At 34.7% G+C, this 17,676-nt stretch overlaps 1 protein-coding gene across 3 annotated transcripts in view; it reads left to right on the top strand.

Annotated features, from left to right (window-relative positions):
- Positions 1-2,539: 2,539 nt before the first annotated feature.
- The window catches only part of LOC114334632 (uncharacterized), a 206,034-nt gene continuing 190,897 nt past the window's right edge, over positions 2,540-17,676 (top strand). For 2 of the 3 annotated variants that reach the window (XM_028284718.2, XM_028284716.2), the window contains exon 1: positions 2,540-2,950. The gene's annotated coding sequence lies outside the window, so the exon portion shown is untranslated. The remainder of the gene's footprint in view (positions 2,951-17,676) is intronic. The other variant, XM_028284719.2, reaches the window with a different exon arrangement.

The raw sequence follows: 17,676 nt of genomic DNA, 5'->3' as shown, positions 1-17,676 counted from the left end.
GCAAACTTTTGCAAAATGGTTATGCCCTTAACACTTGGCACATGTTTTACCCCAAGCTGGGCATCGATCATCTCTCAAATGATTGTATCCACATCTGGTACACAAGCGAACACGTCTTGGTTCTCTTCGTTGAACTGCGCTTATTAATGACTCATTTTGTAACATTTTAGACTGGTCTTTACTTATTTATATCGATCGACATATGTCAACTGCTTTCATTAGCGTTAAGTCTGACTCTCTAAGCAGCTTTTCTTGTGTTGCTTTGTTGTGTATGCCCATTACTATTATATCTCTGATCATCTGGTCTTGTTGGTCATACTCTGTTGTTCTAAGGGCTTTCCGTAGTTCTGTAACAAATGAGTCAAAGGGTTGCCCTTCTTGTTGGCTAATACTGTTAAACTTAAATCTTTCAAAAATAACATTTTTCTTTGGTGAACAATACTCTTCAAACTTCTTTTTAACACAAGTTACTGTTCTGTCTTCATCTTCGGCAAGTGAAGTGAAGGTGTTGTACAGCTCTAATGCCTCATCACCCACCAGACTTAAGAGAACTGACAGCTTTTTACTTTCTGGTTTGGAGGTTAGGTCCGTAGCTATCATAAATAGATCAAACTTTTGGCTAAATTTGCCCAGTTTTCAGATATATTCCCGTCTAATATTAGAGATTCAGGTGGCTTAAACGTGGATTCCATGATGATACCAAAAAAATAATACTCACGTTTTACAAGCTTACAGTTGAGTATCTATCCACACAAGAAATGGTTTCACCATGCTAAGATGATCACACCTGACGCCATGTATAAGCCTGATGGAAGGTGTAATAAATAAAACAAATACAATACTATATTAAATAATTATTATTGTATGATTAACAAGTATCTTAGTTCACATTTTACATGCCGGTAACACACATGCCTAACAACCCTGCACCTGACTCCTGTCACCGTCACCTCGCTGTCATGTCATCTTGTTACCAACATGAATAATATGAATGTCACTTAATTCTGTATCATACAGTGTGCCAAAAATCAGTTTAAAACACCGCGCTTGGCTATTGCGTGTTGGAGAGTTGGACAAAGGAGAGGAGACAGGGAAAATAAGGTTTTTTTGTGGATGGACTAGGTTTCTGGGACATGGGTCCTGGGTCCCTCTCGCAGAAAAAGGGATAACGAAGGGAAACCTATGAGCTCGTGTAGGGTAGGATCGCTACTTCCTGAGATAGATATGTCTTCTGTCGGGATCACTGAGTCTCTAGAGCGTTCGTAAAAATAACATGTGTCTTACGCCCCGTTCTCATGATAAGCGCGTTTTGATTACGCGCGATTACTACTAATATTTTACTCGAGACCGTTCACATGCTATCGCGCGTTTTCAGCCATTAAAACGGCCGTTGGCATGTGAACGGTCTCAAGTAAAATGTATTTATGTAGTTGTAATCGTGCATTATAAAAACGCGTTATGTACTTGTCATGTGAACGGGCTCTTAGGCTTCGCCTAAGGCCTTGTTCAGATAGGGCGGTTTGCCAACGTTTGACTCCGCGGTTTACCTGAAAAACCCAACCACCGCGGTTCGATTTGCATCGTACACATGAGAGCGATTAACTGCCGGTCTCATTCCTCCCCTAATAAACTTACAACCGCCGCGATTTGACGACGGAAAGGTTGCTTATGTTCGATTCCATTTGTTTCTTGGCAACTCGAACCGCGGCGGTTGGGTTTTTCAGGTGAACCACGGCGTCAAACGTTGGCAAACCGCCCTATCTGAACAAGGCCTAAGCGGCAAACGCCGCGTTTCAATGTATCAAAGAACAGATGGTATCGTACACATGCAAGCGCAGGTTTAACAGGTTAACCGCGACGAATGCCCTGGCAAAGCGCCTGCAGATGTGCAAAGCCTTCTCTTACAAAGCTTTTATTTAATAACACTTAAGTTGGCAGCTGGTTTGTCTTTAGGCCTTGTACAGATGCGGGCGCTTAACGCCTCGGTATACCTGTTTGTTTATTGCGCGTTTGCATGTGGACGATACCATTTGTTCCTCGGTAACTTAAAACGCGGCGTTAGGGTTTATGAGGTAAAACGGGGCGAAAGCACCCGCATATGTACAAAGCCTCAGTTTCATGCGTAGAAGACAATGCCGCTAAATATAAAGTATGTTTTATCTCGCCAGGTGTAGGTATTCAGGGTATTCATAACGCACGGGTAAAGAACCATGGACTCAACTGTAGTCATGTATTGACTTACATACATGCTCAGTAAAATGTTGTAGTTTGCTTAGTATTCAAATCAGCTGTTTTCTCGAGAACCAATATAAATACATGCAACCTTGCAAAATATAAACCAAATTATCAATACCAGTATGTAATTAGATCTCCGAAATGGAAATCCGACACCTGAGAGACCCCATTTTATTTCAACTATGTTGTCTTATCTAGAGTCGCCATCATTCCTCCCATTCCACAGTCACAACACTGCTTTTTATAATAACATGCAAATCGTATGGTAAAATAATAATATAAGCGAACCGTTGTTCAGTTCAGTTTCGTACCATCATTTTCGTATTTTTTACCTACCGTGTCAGCGCTGGCCTCAACCCAAGCGACTTACCAGCACTCATATGTAGTATGTAGGTGAATCAAGCAAGACAGACAACAGTTCTTTATATAACAACTGTAGATAACCAGTTTGTGTCAAGTTTGTGTTTATTTCCTTTAGCAGTAAAGAAATTGCACAAGATTTTTTAAGTTCGGCGTAGGTACCGAGACGTAGGTCGTTGGGACTTTGTTTATATTGTAAACAAAAACATTTGTGTTAGTTTTCCTTTCAAATAGTTCGGTTATTCTTCGTCGTTATCGACGAACACGTGGTTTTGTGTTCTAAAACAATATTAAATGTGACAGTTGTGTTTTCACACTATTTGTGGCGCGTTCTAGATTGGTACAAACTACAAAGGTAAGGAAATTTTTATTTGTTATTGATAAACTATGAATTAAAAACTAGTATGTTTTTATTAAATTATTATCAGTTGACATTATTTAATTAGACAAAATATGTACTGGAATCTAACTGGTTTTGTTTACTATCTATTTATAAAAATATTACAAACTTGGATAGAAGTTTAAATATTTATATTTTTCTATAACTAAAATGATTACGAAGGATCAAATAGATATACATAGTTTCAAAAGTTATGCATTTCTTTTTCATAGTTGATTTTTTCGTGAACAGAATAACGCATTCCGTAATTTTTTTTATTATTTAAGATTTTTCTTTGGTATTTACACAGTTGGGCAAAGGTCTAATCAAACTTCTTCTTTGTATCTACTTGTACCGGGTGGAAGGTGGAAGAAAAGAAATATTTTCTATGTTAAGTTTGAGACACCCTGTAGGTAGAGAAGAAAAGGTACAAAGGTAGATACATCGAAATTATGTTGTAGTCTCATATTTTGTGAATATTTTTTTTTAATTTCTCTAATAGGTATCTTTAAAAACAAAAAAATAGACGGTTTTACTTTTTAACGTGTGTTTTCTAATAAATAGTAAACTAATAATAAATAAATAAAAACAGTTGACAAAACTTGAAAAACAAAAAGAAACATAACGTAAACTTATATCACGTGTAGTTCACATACGGTCCTTTCACACAGTACGACTTTGGTCGTTACGACAAACGGTCGTAGGTACTCATCTTGCTTTCGCACGCATAATAAGAATAGATAAGATAAGGCATACCTACTGAGCCAAATAGTGTAACGTGCGGGCAGTCGATCGGTGGTCTATCTATCTCTTTTTACTAAGGCTAAGGCCAGACAAGCGGTAATTTACGGCGCCGTAACACTCGTAGCAGCCGTAAAATGAAGCGCGAGAAATGGGTCCTAGGCTAAGGCTCCACGGGCGACAAATTTACGCTAGCAGTAGCCGTAAAACGATCTTATGGTTCCGCGGAACGGAATAGGAATAGCCGAACTGAACCGACTACGCACAAGTCCTGTGGTCGGTTCAGTTCGGCTATTCCTATTCTGTTCCGCGGAACCGTAAGTTCGTTTTACGGCTACTGCTAGCGTTGTCGCCCGTGGAGCCTTAGTCTTAGGCTACGGTCAGACAAGTGACAATTTATGGCGCTGTAAGAGCAGTAAAATAAAGCGCGAAAATGGCTCCCACGGTGAGAGTAGTGGATGGCCAGACTGAGCTTTAAAACATCGCGCAGCAACATGGATAGGACCCATTTTTCCCGCTTTATTTTACTGTCTTAAAACAACGTAAATGGTCGCTTGTCTGGCCGTAGCCTAAGCGATCCCGCGCATGTGACAGACAAAGAGGGCTAGAAAGTCGATATTGACAAATAACGTCCTTGATATTGGTGTTACACCTTAGGCCCGGCGCAAATTGAACCTAAGCGAGACACAACCTGCACCGGCGGACTGCGTAGACCACTCTGCGCATCCTACTATCAGTTCATGCGTTCGCAGGTCTAGCTTGGGAAGGTTTGTCATCGGCGTACAGTTTTCTTGTGTCGTGGGACGCGTGACTCAATTCTCAGTTGTGTTTTTGTTTGTGAGATGGACGTTGAAAAGCTGATAGAACTCGTTCGAAATTGCATCGTATATGATACCAGCCACGACGATTATATGAGGACGAAATTAAAAGACGAGGTATAGGATAAGATAGGAAACGAACTGAATACGAATAGTAAATATAGGTCTGGATCCCGCGTATGAAAAAAAAGTTGATTAATAGCAAGCTGAAAATTTGTTAATAGCTTAAGGGTGTCTAGTCGGATAAACTTTTATATATGGGAACACTGGAACAGGGGCAGTTTTAATTGTGGAACAGGTTAAAAATTTGGAACGGTCAGACCACGAAAACGGCACATTTATTTTGTCCGACAGAATAGACTTAAACTCTCCGAACAGAGATTAAACTCTCATGCAAAAATCAGACTGCTATTTATCACCTGTCATAATTCCTGCCAGTTGACATATTCTACATGTTCCACTCATTAAAACGCCCATTTGGTGATAAATAGAAGTCTGATTTTTGCATGAGAGTTTAATCTCTGTTCAGAGAGTTTAAGTCTGTTTTGTCGGACAAAATACATGTGCCGTTTTCGTGGTCTGGCCGTTCCAAATTTTTAACCTGTTCCACAATTAAAACTTCCCCTGTTCCAATGTTCCCATATATCCAAGTTTGTCCGACTAGACACCCTTAAGCTATTAACAAATTTTCAGCTTGCTATTAATCAACTTTTTTTTCACACGCGGGATCCAGACCTAATACAATTTACTGTGATAAATAAAAATATTAGTACATATACAGGGTGTAACAAAAATACAGGTCATAAATTAATCACATATTCTGGGACCAAAAATAGTTCGAATGAACCTAACTTACCTTAGTACAAATATGCACATAAAAAAAGTTACAGCCCTTTGAAGTTACAAAATGAAAATAGATTTTTTCGAGTATATCGAAAACTGTTAAAGATTTTTTATTGAAAATGGACATGTGGCATTCTTATACAAGGAGCATCTTAAAGAAAAATTATAGTCAAATTTGTGCACCCCATAAAAATTTTATGGGGATTTTCTTCCCTTAAACCCTCCCAAACTTTTGTGTACGTTCCAATTAAATTATTGTTGTGGTACCATTAATTAAATTAAATATTTTTAAAACTTTTTTGCCTCTTAGTATTTTTTTCGATAAGGCAGTTTTTATCGAGTTGCGAGTTCGTTTTTAATATGTTTACATAAAAATTTTATGGGGGTATTGTACCTTTAAACCCCCCAAATGTTTGTGTACGTTCCAATTAAACTATTACTGCGGTACCATTAATTAAACACAGTGTTTTTAAAACTTTTTTGCCTCTTTGTATTGTTTCGATAAGGCACCTTTTATCGAGATGTGGCTTCTTTTTTAATATGGTTCAAAATATACCTAAAAATATAAATCATAAATAAATTTTCATGTTATTACCAAGTCTCCATAACCGTACTTAACCATATACAAAAATATGTGGTGGATTTGACAAATATTCAAAATATCTCGATAAAAACTGACTTTTCCAAAAAGTACTAAGAGGTAAAAAAGTTTTTAAAACATTGTGTTTAACTAATGGTACTACAATAATAATTAAATTGGAACGTACATAAAAGTTTGGGGGGATTTAAAGGAACAAAACCCCCATAAAATTTTATGGAGTGTCCAAATTTCACTATAATTTTTTCTTAAGATACTACCTCTATAAGAATGCTACGTGTCCATTTTCAATAAAAAATCTCTAATAGTTTTCGATATATTGGAAAAAATCGATTTTCATTTTGTAACTTCAAAGGGCTGTAACTTTTTTTATGTGCACATTTGTACTAAGGTAAGTTAGTATTTTTGTTACACCCTGTATAATCAAAACCCAACACCGCTTTGTCATTAAAACTCTGCTAACTTTATTAGGTACTCGTAGACAAAATAAACGGTTATACCTTATACCAGATATGCCTTTCCAAGAACACATTATTAGAGAAAAGGTTACTTAAAACGAATAGACCTGGATCCCGCGTAACAAAAAAAAGTTGATTAATAGCAAGCTGAAAATTTGTTAATAGCGTAACGGTATCTGGTCGGACAAACTTTAATGTACGGAAACACTGGAGCAGGGGAAGTTTTAATTGTGGAACAGGTCAACTGTGGAACAAGATTTGGAACGTCAGACTACAAAAACCTCCCATGTATTTTATCGGACAGAACTTCCAATTGATTTCTTACCCTTTCATTAAACTCTCATGCAAAAATTAGACTGCTATTTATCACCTGTCATTTGACATGTTCTACGTGTCGGACTTATTAAAATGCACAATTGGTGATAAATACCAGTCTGATTTTTGCATGAGAGTTTAATGAAAGGGTAACAAATCAATTGGAAGTTCTGTCCGACAAAATACATGGGACGTTTTCGTAGTATGACGTTCCAAATTTTTAACCTGTTCCACAATTAAAACTTCCTCTGTTCCAGTGTTCCCATACATCAAATTTGTCTGACGAGACACCGTTAAGCTATAAGGTAACACATTTTCAGCTTGCCATTAATCAACTTTTTTTGGTACGCGGGATCCAGGCCTAGAAATACAATGTCACAAATGATGTCGTAATCCCCTTTATATAGGTATAAAAATTTAATAATTCTTAAATCTATATTATTGAAAAATGATTCATTATTTAAAAACCGTTAAGGATACTGTATCTGTGAATATCGCATTACCCTCAAATAAAATTTGTCATCATAATATAGGTATCTACATTTTTGTTTATGCTTAAAAACAAAATATGTAGACGAGATATAAATATAATAGGTATTCTTGTTCTCTCATTTTTCAGTGCGTCACAGTTTTTCGATTTCTCTCTAATGCATTAAGTTAGATGAGACGGAAAAAGCGGTAGCTCCGTGATTAAACACAAAAATAATGCAGCATTACAATGGTTATATACATAAGATGTCTATTCCTAACCTACCTTTGATTCGTTGATATTTAGAATGCGCGTTTTTTCTAGCCAATCAAATACACGTATTACGAACATTTGACAAAAACTTCGTCCATTTTGGCCATTTTTTAGAAGTGTCAAAGAGTCAAGTGACGGTTATTATTCAGGTCAGTATTTTGTGTACCTGTCATTTTGAAATTTCGAATTCGACTTCACTTGTGTTTCACAACGTCTTTGTGCATTATTTTGTGTTTTGGTTTAGAATTTAGTTCGTTAAAAGTTAGTCATTAGCGTAAGGAGACTAGAGACATTCGATTTGTACCGAAGAGTGCTAAATATCTCATGAGTAGATAGAATAGCCAACGTGGAGGTAATGAGACTTACGCATAAGGAACGAGAACTAACAAATAAGAAGAAAACTGAGATATATGGGACATGTGATGAGAGATGTATATCTAATACTCCAGGTCATTATGCAAGAAAAAGATCCATAGTAAAGAGACGTAACTCATGGCTGAAGAACCTTAGGAACTGGTTTGGATGTAATAACAATGAATTATTTAGAGCCGCTGTTTCAGAAATAAAGATCTCTCTGATGATTGCTAACTTTTGAAGCGGAGACAGCACCTAGAGAAGAAGATAAAAACACAGTTTATGGACAGTTTTGTGTCATTTTTTAATGTTTCCATATTTATAAATTTAATTAACAATATTGTTTACTTTTTAATTTTATTCCCCTTTATAAAAAATACCTACATGTTAACATATTGTGTAAAAATCAAATCTACTAAATTACTAATTAGTTTAATTCCACAAGCTTTTCACCTAAGGCTAAGTACGATTGTGGCATCTGTCAGATTCGTCAATAATTACATGAAATAAGTCTCGACACACCCAATACAGTATATGACGTCATAATTAATGACGCACTGAAAAATGATCATGAGAACAAGAATAAGCAGTTTTGACTATAGAAAAATGCACTCATGCAAATAATGCGTTGTTGGTGTGGTAGTTGGTAGTAATTTATTACACAGTTAAAATCATAATTGGAGATATTACTAATATTTTAAATACATTGAAGATAAAAAATTAAAAAATTTAACGGAGGGATCATTAAACAATTCTGATTTTATTTTAAATGTATATTCTGTGCAGAAATAAAATATTCAGTATAAGATATCTTTTTATGCGCCCTATTATGATCAAATTCGATGTTTTCGAAAGTCATGCCGCTACGAGTACTAGGGAGATGCTCGGTATTTAAAACGTTACAAGTACGGAAATACGGATTTAAAGTTGCCTACTCAATTCAGTAGAAGGATCAGATACATCAGTATTTTGTAATCAGTATTTGTACTCAGTACCACGACTGAGAACCGGTATCAAAAGTAACCGTTACACGTCCGTACTTATTTTGCCCGTCTCTATTCGTTACGACGACAGACAATGGTCGGGTTGGCTTGTGTTCAATATGCGCTGCGCTAGAAATTAACTGCACGGGTCACCCGTCCCACCGGCGCAGGTTGTGTCTCGCTTAGGTTTAATTTGCGCCGAGCCCTGCTCAGAGCGGCCCATAACTTACCTTGTCCTTCTCTATTCTTATTACGTCTATGGTTATTCATCTTATTCTAATAACAGCTTCATCGCCTAGGCTCCTAGGCATACTGGATATTAAGCAGGCAGATTTTGGCCTATGGAGGTTCAGACAGCAGTAACCATAGTTTCTATATCTTATGCTGGGGCCACAGTAACGTCTAATGACGTTAATTAACGCGTTATTTGACTAACGCGTTAGGTGTAGCCATGAAGTAGCGCGCTAATTTGTTAATGCCATTATTAATGCCGTTAAACGTTAGGCGATAGATTGGGTGTCGGTTTTTTTCGACACTACAAAGGAGTTACTCCGTTACTTATCGCGTTGTTGTGGCTACACTTGCACTGTTTCAACAATGTTTAGCTTGCAGCGCAGCAGAGTATATGTAATTTGTTTTTGGAGTAACGAGAAAATACTTGAATTTTTAACAGTGTTCCAAACAGAAAGTTGCTTATGGGATCCCCGACAAAAATCACATAAAAATCGTGGTGTTCATGGTGACGCTGCATTTTTATCATCCACCATTTTCTTTTGAGTCTTGGTTTTTGCTTGATCCGTTTATAAAATAATAAATTCATAAAATAATCATCAGCACTCATAAAATATAAGCCAAGCCGCACACCAAAGAAACATGAAACGAAAAACATGAAACATGAAACGAAAAACATGTTTCATGAAAAGAAAACACTGCTAAAAAAATCTCAAAGTCCGCCTACTAATGAAACGAGTGTGATTCATGCTCATGACACATTTTTATTTTCGGAGAGTCTCATAAATGGCCGGATATATATTTGTTTAGCAGTGTTTTATTTCCATGAAACGTAATTTACGTTTCATGTTTCTTTGATGTGCGGTCGGGCTAACAGCGTAGCAGCTTCGACTTCCATCTTGAAATTATTGGATTAAAAAACGCGTGTTCTGCTGACTACGCGCTAAAATAAGTGTGGCCAGTCACTTTAATGCGCAGTTTATTAAATCATTTTTGGTGTGTTAATGCGATAATGGACGTTAGACGTTAACGTTACTGTGGCCCCAGCATTACAGGAAAACAGGAATGGGCTGACGAAGTCTTAAATTGTCTACCAACAATATCTCATAAGTGATCAATAAGAGGAGTCATGTCGTGACTGTGAGAGGGTCTATTCAATATCTGAATGTTTACTTCACTTAAATATGGAGTAACCACATGCGCTACGTGAGGAGACCACGTCTTATCAACACTAAGATGAAATTGTTTACTAAAGTGCGAAGGGACCAAAGTGATCACAGAAAGAAATTCTGTGTAATGTACCTCTCGCTAGAGTCTCCATCCACGTAATGACACCAAATCCGTACTTACCCTCAAGGAAATTCTACGACAAAACTGTGGTATGAATGAAACTCAAAAGCATTTATACGCATTTATCATTTATTGTACATTTATAGTAGCTCCAACATACCATGTGCCCGCTATATCTAGAAACTCCTAACCTAAAAACCCTTCTGTCATCTTTCTAACCTCATGGTCTCTACCAACCAAGCAAGCAGGGTGTCTCAAACTTTACTTAAGAAAAACATTTTTTTTTCTTTCACGCGGTACTTACGTTTAAAAAAAAGTTTGAGTAAACATTTGACTATGTAAATACCAAAGACAAATCTAAAATAATAAAAACAATCCAGAGAAATAAGATTTTTCTCGTGACACATCCCCCTCCAGGCCGAAACCAAATTTTTTGAGTAGTATGGACATCTATATTAATAACCTTTATGTTTCTTGCAGCCGATTTTGATGATATACATAGTTATAAACAAAATTAAGATCAAAAAACGGTAAATTTTCGCTTTTTTCATCTATAAAAAAAAGTTAAGCATTTTAAACAAATTTGAGAGTAAGAAACTCATAAATCGTCTAAAAAATTTCAATATGGCGTTCGCTGAATATGTCTATCCTTATTGGTTGCTTAGAAAATTGCAAAATAAATCATAAATTTTTAGTTTTTATAAATATTCATAACTTATGTAAATATTAACTTAGAACCTTCTTATTACACGAATTGCTGAGACTGGTGATGCTTAAATTATATTTTAAATTTCAAAGCAATTGGTCAAATAGTTTAAAAGTTATTTAATTTGTTTATCCCAAAATCATTTTTTTGCAACACTATAAGTCAGAAAATTATGAGGTTACAGTAAGACTTCGGACAGTTTATGGAAGAAGAAAATTTATACTATTGACTTAATTAAAAATAAAAAAATATGAAAAAAATATTTTAAAGAAACGCTTTTCTTTATTTACGAGTGACTAAAATTAAACATAATATTATAAAAAGATCAACTAAAAAGCCAAAAATAAAAAAAATTGAAAAAATCTACCACATTCGTCAAAGAAAAGCGTGGCGCGTCTTCATCGAATAGACGGTTTTCGCACCACGCTTTTCTTTAACGAATGTGTTAGATTTTTTCAATTTTTTTTTTATTTTTTGCTTTTTAGTTGATTTTTTTATAATATTATGTTTAATTTTAGTCACTCGTAACTAAAGAAAAGCGTTTCTTAAAAATATTTTTTTCATATTTTTTTTATTTTTTACTTTTTAGTATTACACTTTTCAAACATTAAAATATATCGTGATTATTAAAATATGCATAAAACATATGATGTACAAACATAAAAAGTAGTCGGAATCGGCAAAAAATTTGAAACTTTATTGTTTATTTATGAAGAATAACGTAAACAATTAACGTAAAAAGTGAAATTATGTATACCTAGTTCATATAATTAGCTACAATCTCTAAAGGTTTCAAGTTTCTTCATTGTAAAAACAAGAGAATTTAAGCATTTTCTGTTAAAATCGTTTTTTGTTATTTAAACAATTAATAAACAAAAAATGTTTATTGACTATTCGTGTATTGTTCCCGCGAATGCATATGTCTTCAAATTTTTAGTCATTTGCATTCAAGAAAAGGCAGTCAAATTAACGTCCAAAGATTTAATCCAAACGATTGAACTAAAGAAAAGCGTCTAATTAATTAATACGACAAAACGAATTCTAATGATAATTGTAGCACAAACTGTCTCTACCGGTGGTTTTTCTAAGACTACGATAAAAACACGAATTTTTTGAATTCGAGTTCTGGTTGAAGTTTTGTTTCGTATCGTATTGAAATTTGACACGAATAAACGCCGATTTATAAGGTCCGTGAACTTAGCCCGAAAAAGTCGGGAAAAAAATGTGATCAATGCTATTCGATTGTCCATTGATTGTCCACGTTTGTCCACCATGCTATTTCGTTAGTCCACCCATCAATTTTTTTTTATAAACACAATTTTTTTTCGGGCTAACTTCACAAATCCACAAATTTTCGAAAATTTAAAAAACTCTTGCTATATTGTTTGTCCATCGCTTTTCCATGTTTTTCCACCACATAATTTTTTTTGTCCACCCACTGATATTTTTAAAATATTTTTTTTTTATATATAATATATTGCTTACGGATAATAGGACAGTACCGCCGAAAAAGTACTTCAGACATTAGAATAAATGTTTATGCGGGAGCAGAATCTCAACTACCCATTTGTCCATACCCTCGCAGCGTTTGTCCAACCCCTTAAAGTGCAAAACAACCCCCTTGAAGACTTTAATTTATTTTTTTTTAATTCTCAATCCGGGCCAAATTCACGTCCGCTTAAAAACGCATTTAAACGTTATTCCAGGTTCAGAATCCCAACTACCCGTTTGTCCACTCCTTCGCCGCGTTTGTCCAACCCCTTAAAGTGCGAAACGACCCCCCTGGAGATTGTAATTATTTTTTTTTTAATTCTCAATTCGGGCTAACTTCACGTCCGCCTAAATGCGTATTTAAACGTTAATTCGGGGACAGAATCCCAACTACACGTTTGTCCACCCCTTCGCAGCGTTTGTCCAACCCCTTAAAGTGCGAAACGACCCCCCCCTCCAGATTGTGTTTTTTTATTTCTCAATTCGGGCTAACTTTACGTCCGCTTAAATGCGTATTTAAACGTTACTTCGGGGACCGAATCCCAACTACCCGTTTGTCCACCCCTTCGCAACGTTTGTCCAACCCCTTAAAGTGCGAAACAACCCTCCTGCAGATTGTAATTATTTTTTATTTCTTAATTCGGGCTAACTTCACGTCCGCTTAAATGCGTATTTAAACGTTAATTCGGGTGCAGAATCACAACTACCCGTTTGTCCAACCCTTCACAGCGTTAATTCAACCCCTTAAATTGCGAAACCACACCTTGTTAATTGTAATTATTTTTTTTATTTCTTAATTCGGGCTAACTTCACGTCCGCTTAAATGCCTATTTTAACGTTAATTCGGGTGCAGAATCACAACTACCCGTTTGTCCAACCCTTCACAGCGTTAGTCCAACCCCTTAAATTGCGAAACCACCCCTTGTTAATTGTAATTATTTTTTTTATTTCTTAATTCGGGCTAACTTCACGTCCGCTTAAATGCGTATTTTAACGTTAATTCGTTAATAACGAAATATCCGGGGGGTCGTTTCGCAATTTAAGGGGTTGGACTAACGCTGTGAAGGGTTGGACAAACGGGTAGTTGTGATTCTGCATCCGAATTAACGTTTAAATACGCATTTAAGCGGACGGGAAGTTAGCCCGAATTAAGAAATAAAAAATAATTACAATCTGCAGGAGGGTGGTTTCGCACTTTAAGGGGTTGGACAAACGTTGCGAAGGGGTGGACAAACGGGTAGTTGGGATTCTGTCCCCGAATTAAGGTTTAAATACGCATTTAAAAATATATAAAATACGAAATAAAAAAAAATAATTACAATCTGGGGGGGGGGTCGTTTCGCACTTTAAGGGGTTGGACAAACGCGGCGAAGGAGTGGACAAGGGGTAGTTGTGATTCTGAACCTGAAATAACGTTTAAATGCGTTTTTAAGCGGACGTGAATTTGGCCCGGGTTGAGAATTAAAAAAAATAAATTAAAGTCTTCAAGGGGGTTGTTTTGCACTTTAAGGGGTTGGACAAACGCTGCGAGGGTGTGGACAAATGGTTAGTTGAGATTCTGCTCCCGCATAAACATTCATTCTAATGTCTGAAGTACTTTTCCGGCGGTACTGTCCTATTATCCGTAAGCAATATATTATATATAAAAAAAATTATTTTAAAAATATCAGTGGGTTGACAAAAAAAATTATGTGGTGGACAAACATGGACAAACGATGGACAAACAATATAGCAAGAGTTTTTTAAATTTTCGAAAATTTGCGGATTTGTGAAGATAGCCCGAAAAAAAATTTTTGTTTATAAAAAAAAATTGATAGGTGGACTAACGAAATAACATGGTGGACAAACGTGGACAATCAATGGACAATCGAATGGCATTGATCACATTTTTTTCCCGACTTTTTCGGGCTAAGTTCACGGAACTCGATTTATTTTATAAACAAATATATGAGCGTTCAAAATTTGAAACTTTATTGTTTATTTATGAGGCATAACGTAAACAATTAACGTAAAAAGTGAAATTATGTATAGTTCATATCATTAGCTACAATCTGTAAAAGTTTAAAGTTTCTACATTGTAAAAATGAAGAGAATTTAAGCATTTTCCATTAAAATTGTTTTTTTTTATTTAAACAATTAATAAATATAAAAAAAATTTTATTGACTATTAGTGTATTGTTCCCGCAAATGCATATGTCTGCAAATTTTCATTCATTTTCATTGAAGAAAAGTCAGTCAAATTAACGTCTAAAAATTTGATGACAACTATTGAAGTAAAGAAAAGCGTTTAAAAAATGACAAAAAGTAATTTTAAACTGTAAAATTATTTTGCAAAAAAACATCGATATTTTGCTTGCTTATAAACAATTAGAATAACTTTTTAACCGTTACCCGTAGAAAAATTATTTTTTCAGATTTGGAAAGAATGTATATTTATACACATTAAGAAAGAAAAATAATTGTCCTAGGACAATTAGGGACGAAGTTAGCCCCCCCCCCTTTTTTTAATTCACATGTTTTTGCAAAATAATTTTGCAGTATTTAGAATTATTTTTTGTCATTTTTTAATAAAATTAATAGTATAAATCTTCTTCTTTTATAAACTGTCCAAAGTATTAGTATAACTTCACAATTTTCTGACTTTAGCGTTACAAAAAAAAATTAATTTAAGATAAACAAATTAAATAACTTTTAAACTATTTGACCCATTGCTTTGAAATTTAAAATATAATTTAAGCACCACAAGTCTCAGCAATTCGTGTAATAAGAACGTTCTAAGTTAATTTTTTTACATAAGTTATGAATATTTATAAAAACTCAAAATTTATGATTTATTTTGCAATTTTCTAAGCAACCAATAAGGATAGACATATTCAGCGAACGCCATATTGAAGTTTTTTAGACGATATAAGAGTTTCTCACTCTCAAATTTGTTTAAAATACTTAACTTTTTGTTATAGACGAAAAAAGCGAAAATTTACGGTTTTTTGATCTTCATTTGTTTATAACTATGTATATCATCAAAATCGGCTGCAGGAAACATATAGGATATAGGTTATTATTATAGCTGTCCCTACTACTCAAAAAATTTGCTTTCGACCTGGAGGGGGGTGTGTCGCCAACATGATATTTTTTTTTCCTTATTTCTCTAATAAACTAATAGCAGAATCCGTTAATCTGTTCAACAAAAAATGAACTATGAAAAGGAGCATAATATTAGGCGATGCATAACTTTTAAAACTATGTGTATTATGTACAGCATGTACATAATATGTATTTAGAACTCAACTTAAAGTGTTGCAACTTTTATTATTTTCATTCCTAAATAGTACTGTTTTTAATCATTATTCAGAACTGGTTTTCCATACCTTGACCTTATTAGTTTTATCTGTCATCAAAAATTTTTCTATACAATACTAGGACTCTGTTGGTGATTTACTGTGCTGTTATAATGTTTGGATAGTGTTTGTGTTAATTAGGTTAGAGTGTTGGTTTCATTTAGAACTACATCTCTAAAAAATATTTATTAATTATATAATGTTATAGTTTTACTTGGTTTTACTTTTTACTATGCTCTAAAGAAATAAATTAAGGAGGGTGACTCATAAATGTAACATTATATTACTAATTGTACAAGTACTAAAGGTACAAATCAAATGCGCCGATTACTAATATTCAGTAAGCTTTGGTTGCCAATATTTAACAGCAACATACCAACAATAGCGGAATAAAAGAAGTTGAAGAACAAATAATCATCGAAAATCTCATACACAATACAAGGACACACAACCGTGGACAAAAATAAAAAAAAATAATTTCAACAATCACATCTATGATACAGATATCACAAACAAATTAACACAAAATAATAAATAAAAGCAGTGAGAATTTGATATTTCTATACTAAATTTACAATCAAGATGCAGTAGAAATAAACAAATCAAGACACGTTAAATGCTACTAGGAGTACTCCCAAAGCATAATTTACAATGTATTGTTGTAGAATGGTTTTTTGGAAAAATTCAGAAAATAAATTTATATCATGGACCACGAGATCGTAGATTTTCTTCACCCTGTATATGACCAAAAATTGTATAGAGTATAATTTAGTTAATAAACAGTTCTTTTTCGGTGAAGGCGAAATCGTTAATATGGTTTTTGTTAATGGGTTTTTTGAAAGGATTTACAGACAATGGTTCGAGAATATTGGAAAGTGCATGTTATTTCGTTTTGTGAACATCAATAGGATTTTTGTAAATAATTCGTAGAAGGTTTAAACGATAAACAAATTTTATTGAGTTTAGAGTGTAAGGCCTTTTGTTTAGTTTTTTGAAAAAACGATAGTAATTTGATGTCTCTTAGAATTTTAACAAAATGGAAAGTTGGATACAAATTAATTTGGTTTTCTTAGGAAAGGAAAGTATGAATATTTTGGGTAGAGAGGTTGATTTTTGGTTGGTGGAGAAAGATCGATGGAAGGGATGAGAATGTGGAGTCGGAATTTCAGAGAGAAGATAGACACTGTGTGATGAATATCGGGAGAGAGCAGTCCAGTTTTTGAAAAGTGAAAAGTCAGTGTAAAGTGGTGAAATCGGCCTTTGCGAGCAGAATCAAGTTGAAACGAAATTGTTGACCGGTTGAGAAGTAAAATTTTGATGTGTCCGAGGAAGATTCTTTTGTTCTGTATCTATTTGAGTAGCTTATTGGTATCTATTTGCACCAGATATCGAGCAAGGAGAAAACTGAGTGAATAATTCGAGCGAGTCCTGGTTTTGTTTGTTTTTGAAGCAGTTTGAACGAGAGGGAGCAACATCAAAAGAGTACGTGTGGGAGAATCAAGGACAACGCAATCTGGGAAAAGAAGGAGTGAAAAAACAAAAAGGTTAGTCAAATCATTTGTCGAAACGGAGAGAGCTTGTTGATATCCACACCATATAATATGCTCATTTTTTGTAGGACAAAACTTAGTAGGACAAAAACAGAGTATTTGGAATGTTCATTTAAAGATGGAGTTACTACAAATGAAATGGTATCTTTGGATGGTGAAATAATTATGAAAAGCAATAGTTTTAAGTACCTAGGATCGGTATTACAGAGTAATGGAGAAATAGATGGAGATGCATGCAGTAGAG

This window comes from Diabrotica virgifera, chromosome 5 (assembly GCF_917563875.1).
Source record: "Diabrotica virgifera virgifera chromosome 5, PGI_DIABVI_V3a".
Lineage (NCBI taxonomy): Eukaryota > Metazoa > Arthropoda > Insecta > Coleoptera > Chrysomelidae > Diabrotica > Diabrotica virgifera.
The sequence above is the reverse complement of the archived record's forward strand: the minus strand, read 5'-3'. Positions and strand labels throughout refer to the sequence as shown.